This window comes from Podarcis melisellensis (assembly GCF_964234715.1).
Source record: "Podarcis melisellensis genome assembly, chromosome: 12".
NCBI classification, from domain to species: domain Eukaryota; kingdom Metazoa; phylum Chordata; class Lepidosauria; order Squamata; family Lacertidae; genus Podarcis; species Podarcis melisellensis.
The window spans coordinates 27,284,662-27,309,588 of record NC_138544.1 but is presented as its reverse complement, the minus strand read 5'-3'; the positions used below and the strand labels follow the sequence as shown (position 1 = coordinate 27,309,588).

The 24,927-nt window shown below is 43.4% G+C and overlaps 2 long non-coding RNA genes across 2 annotated transcripts in view; both read right to left on the bottom strand.

The window, feature by feature from the left end:
- Positions 1–24,927, bottom strand: part of LOC309353850 — a 166,163-nt gene that overhangs the window by 26,843 nt on the left and 114,393 nt on the right. The gene's annotated exons all lie outside the window — the stretch shown is intronic.
- Positions 22,773–24,816, bottom strand: LOC309353910. Its single transcript, XR_014162134.1, has 2 exons — positions 24,183–24,816; positions 22,773–23,675 (listed from the first exon to the last, which is right to left on the bottom strand). It is a non-coding gene; the product is annotated as an uncharacterized lncRNA (long non-coding RNA).

Here is a 24,927-nt window from a genome sequence, read left to right as displayed (position 1 = left end):
CTCGCCGGGTTCTGGGAGATGGAGAGTCTGGAATGCTTTCTAGTAACAATGTGTCAGCCAGCTGCTGCTCTGGCTCTGCCTGCTCTTCCTCTCCCATCATTTCCCAACTTTCCCCCTCATCTGCCTCTGAGCCGTGACCTCCTGCAAACCCCTGTCGTAAATCTATACTGTCTTCCTCTTCCTCCTCTCTGGATCGGTCAGGGTGGGGAGGTGGTCTCCACCCCTTCTCAGCCCCTGATATGATGAGGCAGTGGGAAGAATCAGATCATTCTGAATTCTAAAGAAGGTTTGAAGGTTGCATTCCCTCCCTCCCTGCCCCAGTTCCTAGCTGTTGCATTTTTTATTTTATTAACATCCTCCATTCAGTCAATGTCAGGGTCATATTGTGCAAAGCAGAAATGGTAACTCTCAGGGGCAATGGAATTCAAAGGTTATTCTATGGGTGAGTTACTTCTACATTAATAATACAAAACCTTAGAAGGACTGATTTGCAAGTGTAGGCTACCCAGGAATTTATATATATATTCTCTCTTGTTCTCGCTCTCTCTGCCAGATGTAAATGTCTGGTTTTAACCAAACTATACCACAGATCTGAGAACTACAGTGATGAATTCTGGGTGGAAGACTGCTCCTACCTATAAAAGGGTTTTAAGAGTTAGGGAGAAATATGACCTATGACATGTACATACATACCTAGGTTAGGTTAGGCTGGATACTGGATTGCCTCTTTATATAGCCTTCCTGATTTTGCCCTGAGGATCCCACTGCATAGGACACAATCACCTGTGTCAATCCTTACCTCTTAGTCCTGCTCCTAGTTCAATATGTTAGTCTGCGCTCTGAGGGCTGTCCAGGCAGGCCCATATCCTCAGAACTTGTTAGAAACCTCTGTGTGATAGGTGTGCCCAGGGCCATCTTGGAAGATCATTCCCAAGGTAGCAGACATTTGGATGCAATTTGTCACCCTTAAATTAAGCAGGCTATCTTTAACCTTCCTTGTGATTGGGACGGTCTTGGCTCACATACCCGTCCTTTTATTTTTTGTGAACTTCAAACATAGCCCTGACTCTGCAGATCTGTATTAAGTAATAACGTTTGGCTAGACCTGATGGCTGCAGTCCAGCATACAACTCCATGCACATAGGTTGCTTAAATCAATAGGCTGGAGAACTGTGTTCAAGTTTGCTCTTTGTGCCTTCAAAGCATGGATCATTTCGTTGCCAGGAGCTTGTCTTGACCTGTTCCTTCCCCACCTCTCAATCAGGTTACAATGGAAGAATTTCCTATATAAGTGCACAGCCAAATCTGCACTCATACATCCCAGGAGCCTCGCCCATGGGTCTTCTGTCTACTACCCAAAAATACACAAATTAGGCAGTCCTAGGCACCAGGAGTGGTTGGTGAGCAGGAGATGCACTGTGCACCTGGCCTCCCAGCAGCAGCAGCATTTTATTTGTATGCAGCAGAAACACTTCCCATTTCCTTGCCTGTATATAGGATAAGAACATAAGAAAGACCTGCAGGATCCAGCCAAAGGCCCACTAAGTCCAGAATCCTGTTTTCACAGTGGCCAACCAGATGCCTGCAGGAAGCCCATGAGCAGAACATGAGTGCAACTGAGTGCAATCAATTCCACAAGCTCAAACTTTTGGATTGGGAGTGGGACGGAGCCCTGTGGAAAGAACAACCTTGAACCACACACTCTTCAGAAACTCTTGTTATTATTTAAGGCAACTGGAGTAGTGTGGGAAGTGTGGAACTAGATAACCATTGAGTGGGCCACAGCTATGCACTTCTGGAGGCGAAGCTGAAGCCTGGCATTGCCTCAGGCAATCTTCTATCTGAAAGAAAGGCAGGCAAATACGGCAAGGTGCCCTAGGAGATTCAGAAGACAAAATACTACTCTGTGAGCTGAAATCTTTTCTATTTTCTTCAAGAAAAGAAAATGCTTGATACTCTTCAGTGCTGTAACTCGCCTCCTTCCTGGGGTTTGGTTTGATTTACTGAGAAAATAACAGTGCACAAACAAAAATGCTATCAGATCTTCTCCCAGGCTTGGCTCATTATAACTCAAGCAGAGCATACTCAGACCACACTATTTTTCTCAAAAGATCCAATATCACTTTCTCTGTGGCTGTATAAAGGAACTGTATAAGGGACAACTCTTATTGTGTTCTGATCAGTGTTCTGGGGAGACGCAGGGGTACACATATCCCTAAACATTTTGTGAATCTAAGCTTGGCTTCATTGAGGGGCAGTATTTCAATATGAGTAGGAAAATGAGAGTACCCCTAAACATATTTTTTTTAATAGAAAAAAAGCACTGATTCTGATCCTTTACATTCTTTTCCTTTGCATGCCAGAGAATACTCTGCAAAATAGCCCCCCAACACCCCCATACTGCGGACCACATTGTTGTTGTTGTTTAGTCGTGTCTGACTCTTCGTGACCCCATGGACCAGAGCACGCCAGGCACTCCTGTCTTCCACTGCCTCCCGCAGTTTGGTCAAACTCATGCTGGTAGCTTCAAGAACACTGTCCAACCATCTCGTCCTCTGTCGTCCCCTTCTCCTTGTGCCCTCCATCTTTCCCAACATCATGGTCTTTTCCAGGGAGTCTCAGCTTCATGATTTGTCCTTCCAGTGAGCGCTCAGGGCTGATTTCATTCAGAATGGATAGGTTTGATCTTCTTGCAGTCCATGGGACTCTCAGGAGTCTCCTCCAGCACCATAATTCAAAAGCATCAATTCTTCAGCGATCAGCCTTCTTTATGGTCCAGCTCTCACTTCCATGCATCACTACTGGGAAAACCATGGCTTTAACTATACGGACCTTTGTTGGCAAGGTGATGTCTCTGCTTTTTAAGATGCTGTCTAGGTTTGTCATTGCTTTCCTTCCAAGAAGCAGGCGTCTTTTACTTTCGTGACTGCTGTCACCGTATCTGTAGTGATCATGGAGGTCAAGAAATTAAAATCTCTCGCTGCCTCCATTTCTTCCCCTTCTATTTGCCAGGAGGTGAATATTTTAATATGAAATTAGGGTGCATGCTTTGTTTTTCCCCCTAACCCAGTTTAGTATTAGATACTGGCTTCAGTTCCATAAAGCAATGAAATGAACAACCCTGCTTTTTGGATAAAGTTACTAGCCTGATAAATCAAAGGAATGCTCTGGATGAAGTATAACTTTATTTCTGCAAGGCTGATATGATATTCTCATTGATAAAAATGTTAGAAAATGTTACTGTTATCAGACAATGCCACTGTTGATAGATTTGTAGCTGATTGCAAAATTCAGAGAAGAGTGAATTTCGAAGAATGGTGGTGCTCCAGTTTCAGGAACTGTGAATGAACTAAGCTCTTCTTTACAGGTGAACCGAACCAGATTTCTCCCCCACCTCAAATTCCCTCTAGGGCTCTCAACCTCTTTCTTGAGGCTGAAGTGTGCCTTTAAATGCCTTGCATGCAGAAATCATGAAAGAAATTAAACTCTTCCTGACCTGGCAGTGCAGTAGTGGGAAAGAAGCTTTAACCTATTCTGTTTCTGTGCATTGGGGCCTGCAAAACTGTCAGCATCTAAAATTCCTCAGCAGAACGTTGCAGGGAGAGGGGAGTCTAAAGTCAATGTTGTTATCCTATAGGTGAATTGTGCTTGAAAATCTCGTCAACTGGCTTAAACCAAAGTGAGAAATGATTACTTGAGCTGTCGCATTCCTCTGTTCTGTACCTGCAAAGATAAGCAATGTGAATAACAAAATGAAAAACTAATGGCAGGTGGGGGGGGGAGTTCAAATGTAAAGCTTTCTGCTGAGTCAGCTCGGATGGCCACAGCAAATTTTATATTTAGATATGTTCAGCACTTTTTCTGCAACTCATTCTATTTTCCTGGCTCATCTAAATCATCACTGGGTCAGTCTTGTTGCTGCCAACTGCCAGCTAGCGATGAATGTCCCTTGAAAATAATTTGGTAGGCTTGGCATAGAAGCCTGATAGATGCTTAATTTCTCTGCGTGCATCAGGCCTGTGTTTGTGAACAAATAGATTTCTTTATTACAACAACACACGTTTATGTCTTTCAGAAGCCCTCCACCCTCAGTGGTGAACTGCAAAGAGCTTTCTAAAATGAGAAAGATAATTGGAATCAGCAAAAAAAATAAAAATAAAAAATCGCCAGACTTAGCAGAACCTTAAATTGTGGTATAGTTTGCTGAGCCTTTCTGAATAAGGCATAATCCGTAATAAATGATGAGCAAGGATGTGTCTTGTTCTCTAGAAGGGGAGAACTGAATAGCCAGGCTTGTTATATTTTTGCATTTTCGTTAGATTAATGTAAATTGGGGCATAATCCTATGATTTCCAAAAGCACACTGGGCAGAGATAGGATGTGGTGGAAGTGTTACTCTGTTAGTGGAGAAAGAGACCTTCTAGCAAGTTGGCACATTCACCATTGGAGCCCCACCCACCCCTTGCAACATCAGAGAGTAGCACAACTGTGGTAGAAATCTCCAGTGCTATTGCTGTCTGGCCAGTGGTGGACTGCCAGCAGGGTGGGCTAAAATAGTCTGTTCCAGAGACGTGTGTTGTGTGTGCGTGTTGAGAAGGAGTGTTTTGTGGGAGGTGGGAATCCATGGGCTCCTAAGTCCCTTCCATTCCATGACATGTCCCCAAACACATTCCAAAATTATACCAGTCTCAGCACTGCAGTAACCTATTATCTCCGACTGTGGTCCATTGGAAGCAGAAGCAGGACGGGGAAGAGAAGGAAAAGGCTAAAGGAAAAATTTTCCATCTGGCTGACTAGATGCTGTGCTTGTTCTGCCCCTCAACCCCACTTCCTACTGAATTGCTCTGCCCACTTTCAAAGCACATATCTAGCTAGCGGTCATTCATATTTGTCACTTTAATTTGGTACTTCTTCATTAGCATGTATAATCCTGTGATCAAATGAAGGAACGATCAACTCGATCATCCCATTTGCTTAGTACAAAATGTACATGTAACCTTAAGCACAATCAACAAGGAATTTGATGGCATGGAATTGTTGCTGCTATAGAAAATGCTGGTGGGGCATTTGGCTGTTGCATTTCTGATTCCTTTTTTGGATACCTCCTGGTGCCTTTGCCCCCCCTGCCCAATGCTCAGTGCCTATCAGGACAGTACTTCAGAGTTGACCTTCAGGACCTGTTGTGCAACCAGAGCCCCCTCCCCAGCGGTGGAGCTAGCTGCTTGGGCACCCAGACTGGTGCACATGCCATGCATCCAGGGGCGGGGCGATCTGCCCATGGGGGCTCTCCCCCCACGGAGGCGGGGCAATCTACCCACGGGGGAGATCAACGTGGTGGCACGATCCACCTGGAGGGCTGATCGCAGCATGGCGGCAATCCACCCAGAGGGGATTTTGTCACACCCACCCACCCTGGAATGACACCCGGGGTGGGCTGCCCCCACCACACCTGCTTCCTACACCCCTGCCCCTTCCTTCAAAAGTAAAATCCAGCAGGGCTGCCTTACGCATTTCAAAGTAAGCGTGGTGATACACATTGCAATCTAAAAAGTCCACTGTATACTGTTAAGGCAGGAGTCTAAAATTATCCAACTGCCCTGTTACGATTTATGCTTGTATATAATATTATTCAGGTATCTGTAAATTTTCTTTAGTTTCCCTTCTGTTTGCATAACGTTAGAAATAACATTTTTAAAGGAGAGCGCTATGTCTTGACAGACTTTTGTTTATGTTTTTAATATAATTTTATTGGGGCTTGTGGACCTTTTGTGGATTGCTTTTAAGAACATAAGAAGAGCCCTGCTGGATCAGGCCAATGTGCCCATCTATCTGGTCCAGCCTCCTGTTCTTACAGTGGACGCGGTTGGCGCTGTGGTCTAAACCACTGAGCTTCTTGGACTTGCCAATCAGGAGATTGGCGGTTCGAATCCCCACAATGGGGTGAGCTCCCATTGCTCTGTCCCAGCTCCTGCCAACCTAGCAGTTTGAAAGCACGCCAGTGCAAGTAGATAAATAGGTACTGTTGTGGCGGGAAGGTAAATGGCGATTCCATGCGCTCTGGTTTCTGTCACAGTGTTCCGTTGCACCAGAAGTGGTTTAGTCATGCTGGCCACATGACCTGGAAAGCTGTCTATGGACAAACACCGGTTCCTCGGCCTGAAAGCAAGATGAGCACCGCAATCCCATAGTCGCCTTTGACTGGACTTAACATTTTACATTTTTTTTAAAAAAAACCTCTTACCAGGTGGCTAGGGAAAGTTTTCAAGCAGGACCTGAAAAAACAACCCTCCCCATTTGTGATTCCCATCCTGAAACATACTACTTCTGACAATGGAGACAGTTTTATTCCCAGAAAGGGCACTTGTGCACTAACATAAAAATAACTTAAATAACTAACAAGTTGCTGCCCTTTCACGACTGCCAAAATCAGCTGCCTGGGGGGCAGCCACCTCACTCTACCTAATGATAGGGCCGGCACTGTCCTTATCAGTCTCTGGTGCAGGCCAGCTCTCAAAACTGTGTGATGGGTGTATGGAAATAAGTGCTGTATTTGTTTATTCCACACACACATAGTTTTTCTCACACGTCTCCTCTGTGGGACAAAGCTGCTACTTTAATGACTTGGTACAAATACATATAAAACCAAAAGGGGGAAACTTAACAAAGACCGTAATGAGTACAATTTAACAGCTTCATAATAAAAGCAGAAAATGTTAGCTTCAACAAAGAACTGTAGGAGCAAATTAGTTCATTAGTTGGGAAATGCTTCCAAGTACTGTGTGACTCATCGTCTCAATCTGTTTCAGATACGTGAGCGTGTGTGTGTGTGGTCACATACAAGCAGCTAATCTATGCAGTGTGATTCGTGCTATCTGACTGTATCAAAATGATGCCATGAGGAACATACAAGTGGCAGGGGCTCTTTCCTCATTCCCTTGCTTCCAGAGAAAATACAGACTCTTTAAGCTGTGCATGACCTCCAAATTAGACTTGTTTTAATAGGCACTACATGGAGCTGCTGCAGGTAGACAGTTTGGAAATGACAACAGACTCAGGACAGCATGTTGACATGTTTTCAGGCCAATTTTTATAGTTCTCCGAAGTCCTAAGAAGTGTGGGGTTTGGCTATCTCAAGGGCAAGAGGAAGTTACCTTCCCTTCTTTCTTGCACATTTACAAAGGTAGCTACTGAGTTGCTAGTGAACAAAGGGCATGTCAGGGCAAGATCTGACCAAACTGGTTCCTTTACCCTTAGACTCTTGAGAGTCCCATGGACTGCAAGAAGATCAAACCTCTCCATACTGAAGGAAATCAACCCTGAGTGCTCACTGGAAGGACAGATTGTGAAGCTGAGGCTCCAGTACTTTGGCCATCTCATGAGAAGAGAAGACTCCCTGGAGAAGACCCTGATGTTGGGAAAGATGGAGGGCACAAGGAGAAGGGGGCGACAGAGGACGAGATGGTTGGATAGTGTTTTCGAGGTTACCTGCATGAGTTTGACCAAACTGCAGGAGGCAGTGGAGGACAGAGGTGCCTGGCGTTCTCTGGTCCATGGGGTCACGAAGAGTCGGACACGACTAAACGACTAAACAACAACAACAACAATCACGAAAGAGGTTGGTCCTATATGCTCCTTAATTGTGGGTCTCTTTTAGACAGAAGCACCATAGTGGGGGGGGGGTTCTTGAAAGATCATGGAGACCCATAAAATTTCAGCTTGTCTGTTTATTTATTTATTTCACCCCCTCTTTTCATTCACAGGTTAGCTTGAGAGATAATAAATGGCCGAGGATTATACAGTAAACTTCCTAGTTTCAGGAGGATTTAAACACAGCTCTCCCCACGCCTAGTCCAAAACTCTAACCATCCTGCCACACTTACTTTCTACAGTCCATGGAGTCAAGGGAGGTTACATGGTACAATTCCTTTGGGCTCACTAGAGTTGAATCACATTTTCTGAATAATGTGGTGTAGTTGAGCAAGCAAAGCAGACTTCCACTACCAGAGGAATCCTACCCATGCTTATTCAGAAATAAGGCCTACAGGGTAGGTGAGTATAGAACTGCAGCCTAAATCGCACAGGAACCTAGGAAGCTGCCTTAGACCAAGTCAGACCATTGATCCATCTAGCTCACTATTTTCTGTATTGACTGGAAGCAACTTCACAGGGTTTCTTGTCCTACCTGGAGATGTCAGGGATTGAACCTGAGACTCTCTGCATCCAAAGCAGACCCTCTACCACCGAGCTGCTGCTCTAGAGCCACTGGTCCTGAGCTCCGCCCAACACTGGGGGAGCTTGTTGTGCACATGTGACATCACACATGCAGTACACACAAGTGTGATGTCACACGTATCAGGAGGAGGCTGTGTGGCCCAGTGAGGCCTGCCACCACTGCAGGGAGGCTTGACAAGGCCCAGTGTCTCAAGATTAGGGGGCTCAGCCCCATCCCCACATACTTTTGGGGGGAGGACTGAGGGGTCCTCAGTCCCATCGAGTTAGCCCCTATGCCTAGAACAGTGTCTCCATACAGCACACAACTAAAATAGGCATATTTTATAATCTAATACATAGCACAAATAAAGAATACTGACCCAAGAGCCTAAAGATGTAGCCTCAGTACTAAATAAGTGACTGTCTGCTCATAGTCTGTGCCAAGCAGCTTTAGGGTGGTAGTAAACTTAATTATACACAATATAGTGATAAAAATTGACTCACACAGCCAACGTAAATATTCTAGTGAGTAAATATTTATCAGCCTTGCTACATGTGCAACTGCTAAACCTATTAAAAAGTGCCATTTATTTTACAAACTAAACTCTTGACGGCCCTAACTCCATCTGGTAGCATTTTTTGAATATTATAAAGGAGGGGGATGTTTGGAGCCTATCTGCTTTCCCATTTGCCCAGGTCCCTAGGTGCTTAATTCCAGGGGCTGAGGGCCACAGAGTCGGGGGCAAGATCTGGAAGATTACAAGCAGAGTACTGTTGTTCACACCGCAGGGATGAGGAACCTCAAGTCCAGGGGCCAAATCTGGCCCTGCGAACCTCTCCATATAGCTTCCAGGACCCTCTCCATTCCACGCCCCCTCACAGGGCCACACCCTCTCTCACAAGCTCTGCTTCACATGTTCCTTAAGTATTTGAGCCTGGCTGGAATGTGTTTCTCAATTCTGACAATGCCTTTTGCTTCCCTGAATAGAGGATAGAGAAGGGTATGCAAGTGTGTGAAGAAACCAGTCTACTGCCGAAATGGAAACATAAAATTTGCATGTATTGTTCTACCCACTTTTGCCTCTGGCTCTGCCCATCACCGCCATGGGGCCCCCAGAAGGGAATGTGGCCTCTGGACTAAAAACTTATCAAAAAGTAGATACAGCCGGCGCTTTTCTCTTACTCTTTCTGACACCCACTTAGTGGGCTGCTGGGAAAGAGACAGTTCTCTCTTCCTAAAGGTCTGCACTTATCATGTGTAGAAGGCTTTTGAAATGAGGCTAAGGGACATGTGAAAGTAGACTGGGAACCTCAAGCTGCCCACTCCTGGAAAAGATGGATATTGGGGTGGTCCTCAAACACTTCTTACACTCAGATACTGCAAAGGATAGGGAACAAATGAAAACTAACTAAATGGACTATGATACTTTGCAGTGTTGGATTACCAAATAGGCAGAGGAAGTACCAGCCTATGGGCCCCACACCTTTTCTTCTTCTTCTTTGGTGATCACTCATAGCCAAGAAAGATTATCTTCCATGAACATGGTCTTAACAGTGAGTCCATGACTGTGGAGGCCAATTCTGCATCCATACGTCCTTTCACAGTGGGGAAAGGGGTTTCTGGGTGGGAGTTGATCACAGTGAGGGTTTGCCAAAAGTGCCTTCCTCTCAGCTCGTTTCTCCTTTTCGCCCTGAGTTCATGCTTCTTCAAAGTCCATTACACCTTTGGTAAACGCTATTCTCCAATTGGAGCGCTCGCAGGCCGGTGTTTGCCAGTTACCAGTAGTTATGTTATGCCTTTTAGGGGCCCTGTGACAACGGATCTTGAAAGAAAAGTACAATCAAGCTTTCTTAGTTCAATGTTATCCCACACGAGCACACACACAAGCCCCCCCCCCCCCCGAGAGTTCAACTGTCTACGAACCTCCACAGGGTTTAATCTGGCCCTGATACTTTGTCAGGATGAGAAGGCAAGTAGTACATTCCAAAACCAGGGCTGGATTTAAGTTTGAAGAGTAGATTCAGGATCCAAACTGATAATAAAGGGTTTAGTATATTCATACATCCCTTATTGCTGGGATTTCATGGGAGTCTCACTATCAAATCACTGCCTTTTCAGTTCCCCTGTTTGTTCATTTTATTCTCGCTGCCATAACCTGTGCTTTGATCTTCCAGTGAAATTATACTGCTGGGTATTATTAGATACCTTGATGAAGCTAAGCATTGCACTGATGAGAAAGATGCTTACTCGCTATTCAGGAAAAGGAATCAAGCGGGAATCAGAAGGGGCCACCTGGGACTAGAGAATAATTAAATTGCTAATTGATGTGATGAGCAGTAATAACGTTTGCTCAAACGGCACCCAGACACTTTTAAAAAAAAAAAACAGTACAATGCGTTACAAACCATGCCTCAGTTCTCTCTCTCCCAAACACAAAATATTTTCTTTTTTAAAGGAAGCAGACAAAATGAAATTAACATGCAGTGTATCAAGTATTTTTAAATTAGAAACTTCATTTGATGCAATATTTAATTCCTGTAAAGCTCTATGTTCAGATTAATTTGTGTCTCATTCGCATATCAGTGACAGGCTGAATGAAAAACTTATTCTCCTTTAAAGATATCTGCTTCCATCTTACCTTTCAGAGTTAGCAGCGTCACCACAGGAACTGGGATGGCATTTCCCACAACTGCTTGTTCTACAGGTGTAAATCTGAGGCAAGACAGGGAACTATCCAGCAACCATCTAGCAAGTCTATGGCTGAGGTGACATGATTTCAGCCATAACCCCCGAGTTCAAATCCAGAATTCAACCACCTTTTGAGTGGGGAGAGGTTCCAAGTGTACAGGGTTTACACTGGTTTTGTTCCCTTTCAAGGAGGGGGGGCACTGGAGGCTTCCTGGAGTTTCACAGTATTTCTATTTAGTTTCAAATTTACAGGGGGTTTTTTATTACTTTTATGGGCTTTTGCAATCAAAATTATTCAACCCCCATTGCAAATCAGGTTTACTATCAAAATTCACAGACTTTCAGCCGTTTGCAATGAGCAAATCAAACAAAAGCAATTGAAATACCTCAACACAACGAATGCTTCAAGCGGTTTCCTCACATTCAGCTGAAATTGGTTCTGCGTGTGCTCTCCAAATACTTGAAACAACCCACCAACTCTTACAGAGCACTGCTGGTGACTTACCACTCTACTATTTTAGTTTATTCTCTTCTCCTTGCTGTCTTTTCCCTTTGGCATTTCTTCTTTCAGTTGATTTCGAAGTTGGCTTTGTGCCTTCTGTTCTCTCCTCAGGACTCACTCAACACCTCATAAAGTACATTTACAAAGTGATGGAGACACCATCTGGTGAGCTGCCAACTTAGCAGAGATGAGAAACAAAATGGATGAAGCATTGGAGTAGCACTCGGAGCAGTTTCCCACACGACTGTTTAAAACTAGTAGAAGAAGTGAAAGAAGTGTACTCCTTAAATATTTTTAAAAATATGCTTGAGGGTTTTGTATCTGCAGTATCTTTCAGTATTGCATTATGATGGGAGGTGTTGCGATAACCTGTTGAGGGAACCAGGCTGTGGAAGGCTAATATATAGTATAGTTTTAATTGCATTTTGCTTTTAGAGGCGATTGTATCTCTAACTTGAATAGTGAAACGTTTTAGGAATTTCATATCTAAGTTAAGCAGTCGTATGCATGTCTCCTCAGAAGTAAATTCCATTAAGTTCAATGGGTTTCACTCCCAAATAAGTGGACGTAGGATTGTGGTAACAATTGTCACAAAAACAGAAAAATGGCAACAAGCCCAGGAAATGGCCTCGGGCAAAATTTGTTTCTGCCAGTAGAGTTGTTTTTAGACTTCACCAACAGAGACTGCTTTGGCACTCTAAACCCTGATACTAGACCAAGAAAGGAAAAGAAATAAAAATGAACTATTTTGGAAGAATGGGTCTCTGGCATTTCAACATGTCTTGGTCTGTTTCAGGGGGAAAAGGCCCAGTCCCTCCCATTTACAAACCAGGTTTATGAGCATAACAGTCCCACAGGACTGGGGAAGTTAGTATTTTTGTATTAGGGTCCATTTATAAAAAGTATTGCAGAAGGCTTCCCTTTTAAAGTTGAAGCAGATTTAGGCATTGCAGTCTAGATGCCGATTTCACAGGTGAAACAACCAGTTACAGCAGGAGTCAGCAACCTTTTGGGGCCATTGGGCACTTAGCATGAACAAGAAAATGTTTGGTTTCCCAGAGCAAAAGACTGCAGTCGCTACACTCCAGTTCTGTTGCTCCTGAGCTACCCAGGGCTAAGCCATGGTTTAGCTTAGAGCCATTTCAATACCCAGGTTCATGGCTTGTCTCACTCTATACAAACCCTAAGCTGTAACCAAGGCATGTGCTCTGTTTACCATTCATAGTTTCCCTGATGCAAGACAAACCACGATGCCAGGATTCGGGCATAATGCTAAGCCATATCACGACCTAACGTCTGGTAGGGTGGTGACAGAAGAACCTGTGGAGGCACACAGCAGCCATAATATGTTTTATGGGAACCCACCACAGTTGCTCATTTAAATTCACCCATAGCTTGGCTCAGCATTACAAGCAAACTGGGCTACTATGAGATATACTGCTTGCTTTGTGCAAAGACTGCATGCCGTCATTCAACATGGCCAGCTGGGTTTCAACATGCAGAAGCTTGCCATGTGTCACGAACCCAGTTATTTTCCCCATGCTGATGACACCAGTTTGCACACACACCATATCGCAAAGACAGGTGTCAGAAAAGATACAAGTAGTCAGTGTATCCTAAATTTCTGGTAGCTAAGGCCTATTATTTAGGATCCCTTCCTCCTATATAAACCTGTCTGAAAACGTATTTCATGACAGAGATCTTCTTCCATGTCCCTTGCCATATCCGATGTGGTGGATGGGCCTTCTCAGTGATGCTCAGACTATGAAACAGCTACCTAGGGAGGTGCATCAGGCCCCTTCACTACCTCCTTTTATTCCAGCATGCTTTTATTCATCTAGCTGCACATTATATATATATCCCCTCTCTGCTTATTGTTGCATTTGCTTACAAAATAGTTGAAGATAGCTTCCAGTTGGTTGGTTGTATGGGGCGGGCTCCTTCTGCATAGGGGAGTAAAGCCATAAATTTGCTGAAGAAGGTATGGAAGTGGACATCCCATAGTTAGACTGGAGTCAAATCATTAGTAGCCCCGAAGTTGAAATTCAGAAAATTTGTTGGTGACCCAGGTGGTAAAGATGTCAAAGTGCACCACATTCCTTTGGGCAAGGACAGCCTAGATTGATCAGACTACCCAGGCTACTCCAGAAAACATCATTCTGCTCCACAGATAGTATCCAGAATCATATAGCTCAAAATGTAATGGTGCCGAGATACATTTCAGGTTGAAGTGTGCACTCACTGGAATTGGCCGCAACCTTGACATTGTATGTTGAGATCTTTCCACTGCGGTGTGGAATGGTTTGAAAGGACAAGGCTTTCCATTATCAACTTTGGTCGATATTGGAAGCGACAGAAAGGCATGTGCTTGCCCAAGGAAATGGCACAGATGACTCCCGTCCTACGTGCTCATCACAAAACAGCAAGAGTTGAGATATATGATCTTTGCTGTGTCAGATGTGCCTGTTGAGCAGTCAATAACTTAGCAGTAATTTCCACCACATGCCATCAATGAGTCAGTAAGACAGATGACAAATCAGGAAACGGGAGCATCTATGGAACACAAATGCATATGCCAAGTGCCATCTTCATAGTCCTTTGATTTATAATGTTCTCTGTGTCACCAAGTAACATAATACAAATAAAGGGAAAGCCGAAGAACACTAGAAAAACCACAATGAGATAATCGTAGCTTCAAGATTGCTGTTACAGTCATACCTCGGGTTAAATATGCTTCGAGTTGAGCGCGTTCAAGTTGCACTCCTCAGCAACCCGGAAGTAACAGAGCGCATTACTTCCGGGTTTCGCCGCTTGCGCATGCACAGACACTCAAAATGAAGTCGCGCATGTGCAGATGCGGCGAAAAGCAACAAGCGCATGCGCCGACACATTGTCACTACTTACGTTTACCTCTAGATGCGAATGGGGCTCCGAAACGGATCCCATTCCTATCTAGAGGTACCACAGTATTATGTCATAACAACAATAGCAATGGGCAATATAATATCCACAGATTGCTTATCGTTAAAACTCCTCACCGATGTCACTGAATGTTCAGATATCTCCAGATCCATGAGCCAAATGTCTGGGAGCCACTGCGGGGCTAGAGCTCCCAACTGGGGGGAAATCAGCAGAGCCCCATCCATCAGCCAGAGAAAGAATAGCTATGGGGAACCTGCTTTGCTGCTGCTCCTCCCTTCATCCCACACCAGAAAATTTTGTGGAAATTTGCCAGTTGTCCTAGAGCTGTAGAACTGAAGGAAAGCACACTTGACATATCTGTCAGCAAGTGGCCTAAGGAACCCTGTGTTCTGTGTGTGCACGGGTGCGTGCAACTTAGGGGTGGGTGAATCTATCGTTTTTGGTTTCTCTCTGAATATAAGATTGGAAAAAATGAGAAACAAACAAGCAGGAGAAAAATCATGAACATAAAACTCCTTACTCTCCCCAGATACAATTAAGTTCAGTGCCACCTAGTGACTAAACTATAAAATGACACTATCCACATAATGATGCTGCTACTGCCAGCTTTACCTGGTTCCTTGCTTCAATGGTTAAGGTGGGCTTCTAACTGCTTCACATGTATTGAACAGTGTCTTAAAATCTGAGCATATGATTTAGTTCACTAACACTGAGAAACAACTGAAAAACCAGATTAAAGAAGTTTTTAAGTTGGACAAAAAGATAGGATTCCAGGTGGAAAAATCAAAGTTAGAAACGGAATTGTTAGAACCTAAAACTAAGGTACTTTCAAGAATGTATAATTTGCTGCTAAAATGGAATACACAAGATGAAACGGTCAAATCAGCTATGATAAAATGGGCACAAGACATTGGGTACAATATTATGTTTGCTGACTGGGAAAGGTTATGGACCACTGGGTTGAAATTTACGGCATGTAATGCCTTGAAAGAAAATGTTATGAAAATGATATATAGGTGGTACATGACCCCAGTCAAGCTTGCAAAAATATACCATTTGTCTGACAATAAATGTTGGAAGTGTAAAGAAGCTGAAGGAACGTTCTTTCACCTCTGGTGGACTTGCCCTAGGGTCAAGGCTTTCTGGGAAATGATATATAATGAGTTGAAAAAGGTATTTAAGTATACCTTCCCTAAGAAACCAGAGGCCTTTCTTCTGGGTATTGTCGGCCAGAGGGTGTTAAAGAAGGACCGAATATTTTTCATGTATGCAACAACAGCAGCAAGGATACTTGTCGCCAAGTACTGGAAAACTCAAGATTTGCCCACACTGGAAGAATGGCAGATGCAACTGATAGACTATATGGAACTGGCAGAAATGGCAGAATCCGAGACCTGGGAGAAGAGGCCGTGGAGGAGGACTGGAAAAAATTTAAGGACTATTTACAAAAGTATTGTAAATTGTATGAATGTTAAGAAAGATGTAAGATTAATAACAATATGGTTCCATTAAACTAGTTAAAGGGAATATGAAGATAAATGGAAAAATTGGATAAGATAAATTTTGGATAAACATGAAGTCAAAGTTTAAGTTTTACGGTTTGGGTAAAATTATCTGAAATTAGGGATATAATATTGGGAAACTTTAATATAAGAGTTGATACAATGTAACAATTTGCTGGGTAAAGCTTGAGAAATTTGGAATGCAGAAACGAGAGATGTGAGGAAGTCCAAAGAAGTGAAGAAAATGTGTTATTGTAAAAGTATATGTTATTTTGTTTGTTTTTTATAATCTATTGAAAAAATTCTTAATAAATTTTTTTTTAAAAAAAGAGAGAAACAACTGAAAAACCTTCTCTCTCTCTCTCTCTCTCTCTCCAGATACATCCATTGTTTTAACAGAAGATTGTTCAGGGAATATTCCTTAGGGCCCTTTATTCTGGCTGCCTGGTGCTATGAAGCACAACCTATTCTCAGTTTTACGACTGAGGCAAGTCTAGTGAGAAGCTTCTGGCACTTTGTGGAAAATGTCGGCAATCATTCTGAAAAGCTGCCGTGTGCAGTAATCCTGACAGTATATTATTTACATAATACTTCACTGTCATCAATATTAAATCAATTACTTGAAAGCTGAGAAACAACACTCTATCCTACTGGTAATCTCACTTTCCTCCTTTGTGTAGATATTAAGCACACTTGGATTCCAGAAGTACTGAACATTCAGGAAAGGTGGTAAATCAAAATACTCACAAATTTATATCCAGTCGCTGTGAAAAGTTCCTAATGCCATTAAAACATTGTTTTGAGAACTGTTCTGACCTTCCCTCACATGTACTAGCTTTAATATCTGCAGGGAGGGGCGATTCAAGCCATCATTCACCTGCATTCTGAAATGGACTGTCACACTTTCCCTCAAAATGTGTAGACCGAATATCAGCTGTGAATCAGAGAGATGGAAGGATCAGTCTTTTTCTGCTCTATGTCATGTTTTCAGTTGTAAGCTGCATTATCTGTGGATTTGGTCTGGGGGGGGGGTTTACATAAAAAAACCTTATCGTTATATTGTATGCATATTGTCCCTAATATATGTGTTTTGGGGAACTTTCTCCTAAAATATGCATTTTGCAATGCTTCCTCTCTAAATTATGCATGCCTGTGTGCTCTTCTAGACATTCCCTCCTAAATTATACATTCTTATGTGTGTTTTCCTTATCAAATATTGTTTTTTGCATGCATTTGAACCAAAATAGCATCACTAAATGTGGCAATGTGAGCAATCAGATTGATAACTGCATTCTTACACATGCATAAGTTTGGGAAGCACGTATTAGGCCGTCTCACTAGAAAATGCAGTTAAACCATCTCATTTTAGATCTGGCTTCTGAATCCTCCTGTATATTTTGGCAGCTGTATGTGTTGTTGCTTCTTATTAGCAAGAGCTAAAGGAGTGGAATGGAGCTCCAGCAATAGCCTCCTGGCCGTAGAGGTGCTGGTACTTACCAGAGGGGAGTACTGGATGCTGACGCTGCCTCCATACAGTTGCACTGTGTTGGCTCTGCCATTGTGTCAGCACAGCCCCATCTTTCTTACTGCCCTGCCACAGCCACCTCCTGGCCAACAGCAATGACTCTGCCAGCAAGAGACTGTTCTTGCAACTCCACACCACCAGGCACAGGCACCAAGTTGCACCCAACATTGGGGGGCCCATCAAGCATGTGTGATATCACACACACACACACACACACACGTAGTACCCGTGCACTCAGCTCCTCAATGGGTCGTGCAGGAGTGCTGGACCTTCGGCAATTCTGGCATGACCCTGCTGACAAGCCCAGCACACCTTCCTTAATTGTATCTGCAGGGAACACTGAATCATGTGACAACCCCACATGAGTCAATTCCATAAGTGCAGGGTCCTTTCATGATGGTTTCAGCCACAGCCGCAGTCCCTCTAAGGTCATGCAACCTTCTAAGATTATTGTGCAATCTTATGATACAACAATGATAAGATCAATGCAGATCTCAGTGTTGCCTTTCAGCTAGATCTCCTATTTCCCATGCATTTGGGGAAGTGATTTGGCATGCTCTAATATATTCTTTGGGGGTGACTTAAGTTGTGTTTTCCGCAAAGTTCCATTGCACGTAAGAGAACTTGCACATCATTCTCATGAAACTGAAGCTCCTTGTGTTCTCAGTGTTCCTAAATGCTTAGATTTGGAGTACACATTGGCTAAAATGCTTCCCTTTCATGCTGATTTCCCTTTCATGGGCGACTCTAGGATGCTAGATACAAGGACCCTCCTGCAGAAATAGTAATGGGTCTTTGACCCCCACCACCTACAGCTGTGAACCTGGAAGAAAACCTGCAAATTACCACCATGAAGTCCCTTCCACTTTAGGATCTCTCATTTTCTCCTTAGTGTTAAAACTTACTCATCATCTTCCTTGAATATTAAATAACATCCAGGGAAGAGATACAGAGTGTAACGATGGAAACTGGAGTATTGAACGAGTCCCACTGTGAACACCACTCCCTCAGCAGTGAGCAAGACACTGGTTAATGGCTCTTCTCGTTATTGAAAACAGTCTTATAATAATAACGCTGGCACCTTGAGAGGAAGAGTGCCTGGCACAGAGAGAAATGGGGAATGATTTGCAAAGGCAAATAATCTTGGCAGTGCGTGAAAGCTGAACAGCAATGCCTCAGAGAATAGCATCTGAACACAAGGTTGGTAAAGTTTTTTCTGCTCTTTGCGCCCACTGATGTATTGTGCCAAATTGCAGAGTTGGCACTCAGCTGCTGACTTGAAACGATATATATTTTGCAGCCTAGCCTGTGTCAAAGCTGTCTGCGTTCCAAAGCTGTCTAACCACGCAAAAATTGAGTTAGCAAAACCAACAAGCCATATATAATGGGGCAATGAATACCTGCTGGCTTCTGTAATCAAGTCCCCTGTCCCAGGCTGCAAGGCGTCAGATTGGGCTGATATTTATGAAAGACAGAATAATTATGCTTCTTTCAATGGAAGCATGAAAACAAAAAAGATGTGGTATTTTAAATTACATAGAAACACCTCTCTGGTGAAGCATATGCCCTAACTCCTTTTTTAACTGTAACCCAGGCACTCTCATTTCCAGATGTTGAGACACTTAAGGCCATTAACAACTGCTCCAGATTTCACCTGATAGAGCATAGTGATAAAAAAAATTCCAGCTTAGTTCTGGCCTCTCACTTATTTGGCAAGTGCAGAGTTCTCATAGGCAAAATAGCTTCCTCGCATAGCACTGAATGAGGAATTCCTGTACAAGTCACCATCAGGTAATTATGGTTCTCCGTTTCTGGAAATGTTGACACGGTGATGGTCCCACGTTTGTGATCTGTGCTCTCCTTATGGAAGATACAGGCAGCGGTTTCACAATAAAAACCTGACATTGCAACATCATGCTCACTTTCCTCCCCCAACTCAATTCAGTCCACTCTTTATTACGGTCAAAGACCAGACAACAGGAATAATGATAATAAGACGTGTAACTACTTCAGCACCAAAGACGTAGAAGCAATGCAGAAGATCTTTCTCACTGGATTCTGGAGATCATGATGGAATAGAGGTCAATAACTATATGGGCAAGTTGTGGGAATGTTGATGAAAGTAGGAGAGGATATATTGATTAAATATTATCTCTCCTCGCTCACGCTAGTGAGCTTGTAGCAGAGCACATTCCCTTGTACATTGCTGGAAGCAAGTTGATGGATTCGTTAGAATCATTTAAGTTGAGCAATCCAGCCTGGCTCGTCTAGATTGGGTAGTTCCTGTAAATTTCCCTTTACAGTCATACCTCAGGCAAAAAAAGCACCGAATCGCAAACCGCACGTGCGCAGACATGCCGCTGCGGGTTGCGGATGTGCATCCCGCATGGATCACGTTCGCAACCCGAGTGTCCACTGTATTTCCCTCTTAAAAATAATAATAACATGACAGTCTTCTTTAAAAGTAATGGTAAAGTTTACTTACATTTAGTTCACAGTAGTATCCTGATGGCAGGCTTTATCTTGTGGTTACATTTACATTTGTAGAGAAAAGATGTCTGAGCTAGGCCTCAGACATTCTACCTTGTGGCCTCCATCCTCAGTAAGGATGAGCCATCTGCTGCTGGCTAAGAGCCAGAAGAGAGGAAAAGAGGCAAAGAGAGTCAAAGAGAAAGATGGCTGCATGACTATGACTAGCCCTTTTATATGGTCTGCTAGGGTCACGCCCATCTACCTGGTCACATACAGGGGGAGGATGCTCTAGAGCAGGTATGACAGGAAGTCCTCCCTGTCTGGAGCAACATTCCCTTGTCTGTCCACTCTAGGAAACAGGAAATGTTGTATTTGACTGCTTCGGTGGGGATACATCCCACACAAGTTGTATTGTCAATGATTTAAATAAGACAAAAACAACAGGGGTAGGAAGCCAACGTGGCCCTCCAAAGCTCTGTATGGTCCTCATGACTCTCCCTAGGCCACACCCCAGTGTACTAAAGCTAACATTGTTATTCATTTCTCCACCCACATTTGCCTCTGACCGCACCCATGACTAGCATGTGGCCCCTAGAGTGTCCGAAAGGCAATGTGCCCTTCAGGTTGAATTTTGTCCCCCACTCCTGAGATACAAAGTGCCATTTCAGAGTCACGGGCCTTTTACATCTGCAATGTAAAGGCAAGTGGCAAGATCTAAGACCAGGGGTCAGCAAACTTTTTCAGCAGGGGGGCGGTCCACTGTCCCTCAGACCTTGTGGGGGGGCCGGACTATATTGGGAGTGGGGGTGGACGAATTCCTATGCCCCACAAATAACCCAGAGATGCATTTTAAATAAAAGCACACATTCTACTCATGTAAAAACACGCTGATTCCCAGACCGTCCGTGGGTCGGATTGAGAAGGCGATTGGGCGGTGTCCGGCCCCCGGGCCTTAGGTTGCCTACCCCTGATCTAAGACTAAACCCATAGTAGAATGGCTTTGGTCGGTCTCAGTTGCAATTCTGCCGAAATCTAATTTTTTAGAAGACAACTAGAATTACTCTAACAAATGAAAATAAATATGGCAAACCCAGAAAGAAATCTCCTGTGCCTTTCGTAGATGGACTAAAGTTAGAACAGCAGAAATGCAGTAAACTCCCTTTCCAACTGTTTCTTTTTTAAATTAGCAAAAGTAAATCAAGCCACACTGATACTTAAAAATTGTGCTTTAGTCAGCCCAGAGCATTTATATTGATTGCTTCATGCTACCCCTACAGTCACATATTATTTGGAGGTTCACGTGGACTGGCAAAAATGTTTAAAATGAGGACCAAGGTTTTGTAGTGTGGCAAAGCTTGAATTCTCCGTATATGGAGCTCTGAACAAACCTTCCCTCCTGTGTCAAGAAGAGATTAGCAAATTCAGGGGGAGATAATCCTTTGGTGGTGAGAGCAGCCTGGTTCTGTGACGCTGGAGTTTTCCAGAGGGAGAGAAATTCACCAAACTGTCAGTCAACTGGAGCAGCACGAGGCTTTCTTCCAGAAACCACAATTCCGCAGACTCAGGGATCAGGTAGCTGTTTCACGGTGCAGACGCCAACTGACAGGTCTCGTAGACATGACCAAATATTCGTGGGTTATTCTGAAGACAACGGCTGACCTGCATTTCTTTTTTTCTTTTTGTATTCCACTGAAAAGTAAGCCCATGTTAGCCATGGAACAGCGTCTCAGTACAAAAAGAGTGAATTTCTCAACAAAGGAGGGAGGGGGAAACATATCAAGAAGCCAGCTAAAGTGAGCCCCCATATTAGCTGGTCCAGTACAGAAATGCTGTCTATGTCATCACACACAAGATGCATATTTCTGCTTGCTTGGAGAGTTATTACAAGCTCAGGGTGGGGGGGTGGGGGGGAGGCAGAGAAAGAACATGTATGCCACTTATCTCAGCACTTGTTCACATTAAAAATACATCCTTTTAAAGGAGAAGCTAAACTACAAGTTATTTCAAGAGTTATTTGCTTGTTATGCACCCAGGAGCTTCAAGGAAGCCTTAATTAGATCTTGAGACTAAACACATCGATTTCAGTGGTACTTGCTTCCATTTGATGTTCAGGTTGAAAAATGGCGTATTTATAGCTTCGCTGCCTCATTTAGATTCACATAAGCGAGCCAAAGCACAGGCTGTCAGGGAACGCACACACTGAAAATTCTGAAATATCTAAAGCCTTGTTGAATATTTGTAGTCAGTGGTATTCAAAACCTCCCAATGCCATCAACCACAGCTATTTCTTAAAATGCCCTGACCTATATTCCTCGCTTGCTAGCTTTAAGATCTTGCAGCGTTCTGATCCCCCACCTGCATTCTCAAATAGATAGCAGTTACCTCTAATTAGACCTAGAGGGAAATCTGATTTACCAGTCACAGGCACCTTTTCCCTTCATTTTTGGCACCATCCTAATTTAGGTTGTAACGAGACACTGGGAGGTTGAGAAGGAAACTCAACACAATTTCTAGATCCATGGGGACCTCATTTCACTCTGCAGATACAAACCCTCTTCCCTTCCGCAAGGAAGCATGGAATTGGAAGGGACCCCAAAGACCCAACTCACTAGTATAGAATTGGTTAAGTGGCCAGCCAACCACTATTTAAAATACACATACACAACTTTGAAAATCTAAATCCTTTCTGCTTAGAATAATGCTATTTACCTAACACAGGTTGAATGTTTTCCCTCTTGCTATTACATTTTCTTGCTATTGGTTTTTATTTTGTTTTGTATTTTTTATTCTCCTTTTGTATTTTTCTGTCATGAACCACCCTGGTTCGGCTTCAGATGAAGGGCGGTATACAAATTTAATAAATAAAAACAATAATACAATGGCAGGTCCAGTGGTGGTGATTTTGCACTTGTGAAAGATGTGGCATTAAAAGAGTCAGTCTAATCAAAATACACAAAACTTATATATTTTTTAATAAAGTATTAAACCAATATATCAGAAAATAACATTACAACACCACTTCCAAAAACTGCACTTTGAAAATAAACACAATATGAGCTGCCTTCGTAGAGGATTGCTCAGCCCCTCGTTTCCTTGCTTAAGGTGCCCTTGTAGTCAAAAACCTGAAGCTATATCTGGAATCCCTTCCATAAAAGCAAAATGTTGGCAATTTTCCTCATCTGTTATACAAAGACTATTAGAATTCTTCACATCAGGCCTTTATATTTTTGGTCAAGTGAAATAAAATTTAGTAACGCTCATATAAAAAACCAGGAAGACCAAATGAAACCCAGTCCCTTTAAGAATGATGGTTACTTCTCAACCCCTATCCAAAGGAAGGCAACAGTCTTGTGCATTCCTACCTCTGGGAACAGCAGGACTCACTTCTGAGTACACAAACATGGAAATGCATAGTATATGCAGACAGGAGGTGAGAATACCCTTCATCCTATTTTGTTTCATTAGGTACCAAACTCCTCCTTCTGCTCTTCAACATGCTTGCTGAAGTAGGTTCTGCAACAGTAACCTCTGTTAAGATTTTGTCAAGACATAGTCTTTTCTTCGGGCATTGACAGGACCATTTCCAATATCATATAAGAAAGTATCACTTGCAGCCACTTCACAGAGGACCATGTTCCTATGTTGGCTGCTTATGCCTGCATCCTAAATGGAGGTGCAGCCCTCCACAAATGAATCTGTTAATGTGTGAGGGAGTCCAATCACAATGCCCCAATACAAAGCTACATCTGTTTTACTGTCAAGGAATCCAGCTCCCTAGATTCAGGGAACTTCATGAACACAAGACACTGGGTTTCAGTAACTGAGCATATAATCATATCTTAGAACCTTACCCTAGAGCAGGGGTCTGCAACCTTTAAGACAAAAAGAGCCACTTGGACCCGTTTCCAAAGGAAAAAAAACTGGGAGCCGCAAAACTCGTCATTATAAACATAACTTTTTTGTCACTTTTTTATTATTTCTTTGTTTGACCCCTCAGAATTACTCCTCCTCATAGAAATAAACGTTAAATTAACAAGTTACCTTTTTGTGTGTGTGTGTGTTCTTCACTCCCCTTCAAAACAGTGACCAGCGTACACGCCCCCATTCAATGCAGTGACCAGCGTACATGCCCCTTACAATGTAGCGGGTGGGCGGGGAGGAAGGTGACGTAGGGACAGTGCGTGACTAACGCACGCACTGCCCCCATGCGACGTCACAGCCAGTATAGCGCCCGCCACAGTGGGGAGTGTCGGGGCGCACAATGCGCCTCCTCCCCTCACTAGTATCCGCCCCGGAGCCGCGGCAAAGGTGTAAAAGAGCCACATGCGGCTCCGGAGCCGCGGGTTGCAGACCCCTGACCTAGAGTAATAGTCTTAGTGGCTGAATTGTTCACTTCTATGGGCAAGCTTCAACTAGCAACCTTGGTCCCACAAACCATGGCTCACCAGTCTGAGAATGAGCCATCAACCTGCACACTCCCTCCCTTCCCTTCCCTTCATGCTTGGCTGATTTAAACCATAGTTTCCAGATACATCTGCACCAGGAAACTGTGATTTAATAACCATGACAAGCAGAGATTCAACCATCAATTCCGAGATCAGATGTAATAGGAAACTGTGGTTCAAAGAAGCCGTGATCTTAAGCTACAAAGCCAGGACCATGAGGGGAGTGGAGATTCAAAGAGCAACCACACGGGCACAGGCTTTTCATTGGCTGATAAACCACAGTGTAATGGTCTGAGATTGTTATGTCTGAACTGGGCCTATGCAGAGTGCCTCCCACTAAAAAAAAATGAACTCTTAAATTTTCTCTTTGCAGTTTTGGGTGTGACATATTAGAATTATTAGGTGTGATTAACTGCCACATTTCTTGCAACATTAATTCACACTACTAAGATCTTTGCTGAGATTGTGGTAAGATTGTCAAGGCACAAATGGCACTGAGGTTTAGAGCCTATTTATTTTTCTCAAGTCTCTTTTTATAGACATCCACAGGCAGTCATTAGTTTCTAATAAATAAAAACAATAATACATGTGTGGATAAGAAGGCCTGTGGCCTTCTTATCCACACATGATCTCAATGCATATTCCCCCCCCCAAAAAAA